Genomic DNA, 4,732 nt, shown 5'->3' on the forward strand with positions numbered 1-4,732 from the left:
TTAGTTGCCTACCAAGAAACACAATGACTTAATCATATTTGTTTTAAGTTAATATTTTTTGCAGCAATCACACTCCTCAAGGGATACTGATAATAGAATTGGAATATGCACAAGAACTCGTACTGTTTCTGTTGTAACTAAATCCATCTTAGGGTAATACTTAATTGCTTATGTCTAGTTATGAAGCATATGGCATAATCCCCAAAAGATAGAAAAAAAAAAGATATCAATATTTTTCATTCCAAATTGGAAGATTCGTAAGTGCTGGTAAACGTTATTCAAGAGCGTTACAGAGCTCCAAGGACACTCCACAGTCCACACACTAGCAACCAATTGTCGACAAAACCTTTTGTATCACAGGTGAAGCATTTACCACATCTATCGTAAAGCCAATATGGTAGCAGATACGCTTGCCAAGAAGAGAGTATATCTCTCCAATGTTACGGTTTGGCATTTTAAACCTTCAGATTTTATTTTTTTGTATTTATTTTATGATTTGGCACAATTGTTCTACAGTAGGGTTGTTAAAACGTGATCTGTATTTCTTCTATTTTCAGTTAATGAAAAACAGGTAGGGGCCTTCTCCCCCTGACTTACCAAAAACCAAGCAAGATTTAGTTGCCTACTGAGAAAGCCAATGCAACTTAAGTCATAATTCAGAAGTGATTTGAATAACTTCTGGGGCAGTGATATTTTCCATAATGAACTTGGGGCTCTCATTGTCACTAGCTTGTCTCTTTAGCAAGTCTTCTAACACAGTATCCATGGCCAAATCAGGATCATCACAACTACCGATGAACAACTCTGCAATCTAGCTTGTGTCACTTGAACATCTCTCAAGTCCTCCACCTACATCAGTGGGTGCTTTTCATTGAGTCCACAATAGTTCTTTGCTAAAACCTTAAATGCCTCAAACCCACAATAAGATAAACTGAGCAGAGCTGGATCAAGGTTCTCTTTATGATTAGTGGCGAAAATCCTTATCCTCTTCCCTCCACAAGAAGACCACAGCCCATCGACGAAGTTGAGAACACCCGAAAGGTTCACCAAGCTTGTCGTGAACGCTGCCTCGTTGGTTTTCTCTCTTTGCCCTGGCTTTTCATCTCTTTACTCCTTCTCCATCGCTTTCCTATTCGTGAGGTCCAGAGAACAGTCGATGTCTTCAACGACAATGATCGATTTGCTCTTTGTGGAAGTGAGGAACTCCCTCAGCTGGGAATTGTCCCTCACGGTCCTCAACTCAAGATCGCATATGTCAAAGTCCAAGAAATTGGCTATGGCTGCAATCAAGCTAGGCTTACAGGTACCCGGAGGCCTGTATAGCAAGTAGCCCTGCTTCCCTGACCGCCCAACTCCCCTATAGAACTCTTTTCTGTTAGCAAACCTCATCATTCATCCTTCGGATTTGAGCTTGGGATCAGTGGCTAACGTATCGAACGTAGAAGTATGAGACAGAGTCACAGAGGACCATAACCGTTTATGGTAATCGACGTTAATCTTGTTGACATACAACTTCATTTCTTTCTCTTCATGGGTATATAGGAATCCCTCACGATTTCGCGATACTTTCGATGAAACGAGAGCCTGAAGAACCGATTCTCAAAGGTCTGAGAATATGGTTGATCCCCACTCTTCTTCTGGGTGCAGTAAAAGCTCCATTGAAGTATAACACCCTTATAGTGGACAGTGATTTTCTGATGAGAATCCATTGAAAAGGTATGGGACCTAGAGTTTTTACCTTTCCAAAGCTTTAGCAGATTAGCTGAAGCATAGCACTTTGGTGCAAGGTAGGTTTGAATGGCCTGATGGAGCTCATTTGTGTGGCCTGATGCATTTTCCTCAACAATTATGGAGATATTGGGGTGGAAGAAGAAGGTGAAGAGCTTCTTGATCAATAGATTTATTGCATCTCTCACTTGGGGTGGGACATATGGAAGCTAGGAGAGAGCCTAGTGATTTCCAATCCATTGTTGCTCAAACAATGGCTTTGCTTTGTTGATGAAAGACGAGAGAAATAAATGGGAAGTGGAGATTTGTTTAAGGGGTCTAAAGATGAGAGATGTTGAGTGAGAAAATGTAGATAATGGCTTTGCTTTGTATATAAAAGATGAGAGAGAAAAGGAAAGTGGAGACATGTTTGAAGAGTCTAATGATAGGGGCGGAGAGAAAGAGAGAGAAAATGCAAGGGAGGGCGACTGTTTTGTATTTTTCCCCTTGGTTTTCTTTTATTTTGATGGCCATTATTTTGGTTTGGAGCCGAGTGAGAGGGCCCATACTATGTCTGTTTGGGTAACAAGTCGGTCGATGTGCCTTTCTATGTTCCTTCGGTACCAAGATTACCTTGGTTCAACATTTTCCTCTACCCTTTTTTTCTCTCTTTATTTTTAATTAGTGTGTTGTACGTAGTAATAAAATAAGCAATCACGTAAATAAGTCAAGGAGTATCTAGATATGCAATATTTTTTCACATAAATAATTACGTAAACTCTATCTATGAGAACTTCAAGGGGTTGATGATTTTATATATAATTTGTGCAAATACACTATCCATAACCACTAACGCTTTTGACAAATAAATTTACCGACACTATTTTCTATGGCATAACAATAAAAATAATAATTGTTATAATATTTCATGAAAGCTTAAGAGTGAGTGTGTATACATGTTAAAAGTCTGGTGTATCCAAAAAACATCTAATTCCATATGACACAAAAGGTCAGGTGTATCCATCTAGTCCTATATGACGTGAAAGGTCGGGTGTATCTGTCTATCGCTGCATGATGTTAAACTGCTTAGAAGGCTTCATGGTTGCATGAGTTAAAACTTCTAACCAAAATTTTGTTATTCAAAATATCTTTCTTTTTAAAAAATTTCTCCTATATGTCTCGTGTTTTCAAAAACCTTAATTCTTTTGTTAAAATCGTACACCTGCCCAAGCTCTTGGTTCTATTTCAAAATTCTCCACATTTTCAAAAAGGCTTTTAATAATATTTTCTAAAACAAGGGAGTTGGTTACTTGTACATGATATAGTGTGTTGCCACCTTATCCCTCATTGACCAAGCAAACATCTTCCCAGTGAGAAAATCCTTTTAAAAACCTTAGAAAACATGAAAGAAAATTAGAAAAAATGTCAGGTTTTAATATTTTAAATTCAAAATCCCTGAAGTTAAGTGGCATGGCAAGAAAATTCAACTAGAAGTCCATCGGAACATCTCAAGCTGAAAACCTTATGATAAAAATGCCCTAAGTGGGTGAGAAAGGAGTGCAACATCTTGAGCGGAAAAGCTGGTGAGCCCTCTGACCACGTAGCATCAGGATTAATTTAAAATGTCAGCAGTGTCTGCCTCTTTGCCACTCGCCTGTCCCTCAAAGGACAGGAAATGCCAAAGCTTGTGTCACCTAGATCTGTGGAGCGACACACTCTATCTCGCCAAGGCCAGATCAGCCAAAATCCTAGATTTCAGGAAGGTTTCAGTTTTTAAACTTTTCCCAACCTGACTCAGACAAAATTCAACAAATTTGGACACTATTCGGCTGGGCGACACACCTTGTGTCGTCCAACCCTCTAAGCCCCTAAATTTGACTTTAACCTAGCAGAGCCATTTTTTTTTAGAAGTTATCCATTTTCACATGTTTTGGGCCTTTACAAACACATTTTGGACGACCATTTCAAGGTTAGACCTTTGAGACCTATGAGATTAGGGAGACCTGGTAAGACTAAGTGAAAACCCTGAGATAGTGAGAACGCAAGAAAGAAAACCTTGCGAGCAAACCCTAGATTTAAAAAAAAACCCCACAACTCCTATAGTCATTAAACCTAATCTTCAAGGTTAGATTTAAGAAGACCCTAGTTCAAGCAAGCCAAGTCTTGGTCATTTTTTAAGAGAGATACGAAGGGCACACGATGTAAACATAACTACGGTTCTGATATGAGTGAAGCCTCGGGTGTCTCGGGCCAACCGGCCCGGCCAGTTATAATTTATCCCTACTCTTATTCCTTTAGTTATTTTGTTAGATTTTAGACTATTTTATTGCATTTTATTTAGTATTTCATGTACCATATCGACGCTGGCTTTGCCACTAATCTGAGAGCAGATCTGTTCATTTTCTAAAAAGATCTGTCCATTATATTGGAATTCGATTGTTCTCACTCTCTATCGAAATTAATAACCGAGTTTTGTGTCGAATCGAGCAATCTTCAGTGGAAGATCCACTCCGGTTTGCGCTGTGAACAACATGTTACATGATATCCATAATATTTCCATTGTGTTTATTTTCATTATAATAGAACCTCGAGAAAATCTCATATTCTCAAAATACAACTTACAATTTTATGGACAAATTTGAAAGGAAAAAAAAAAACATTTTTTTAACTCTATTGGATTTTATTGCAACATACAATTTTATAAAAATTCAAATTTTCACACAAAACAGTAGTTGAAAAGAGCTCCAAAAGATTTCCTATTTTTAAAGAAAAACCACTTTGTGTTTCATTCCAAAAGCCTAAGTACAAAAAAGTAGTAATCGATAACTAAATATTGAAACCCATAATTTCACCACATAAAAAAAAAGGATATTATCAGCTAAGTTCCATAACAAACCAATTGTTACATGAAATAAATTCTCCAAAAATTTATAAAAATTAAATTAAGAATAAATTAATAGAAAATTTCAACAATAACTGATGGGTCGGGAGTCTCATAAACACCTACATATAGAACTGGAGACAA

At 37.6% G+C, this 4,732-nt stretch overlaps 1 pseudogene; it reads right to left on the reverse strand.

Annotated features, from left to right (window-relative positions):
* Positions 1–518: 518 nt before the first annotated feature.
* LOC148783102 (AAA-ATPase ASD, mitochondrial-like) lies at positions 519–2,082 on the reverse strand (annotated as a pseudogene).
* Positions 2,083–4,732: the final 2,650 nt, after the last annotated feature.

Source organism: Amborella trichopoda, chromosome 2 (genome assembly GCF_054954075.1).
Source record: "Amborella trichopoda isolate Santa Cruz 75 chromosome 2, AtrichopodaSantaCruz75HAP2 v2.0, whole genome shotgun sequence".
In the NCBI taxonomy this organism is placed as follows: Eukaryota; Viridiplantae; Streptophyta; class Magnoliopsida; order Amborellales; family Amborellaceae; genus Amborella; species Amborella trichopoda.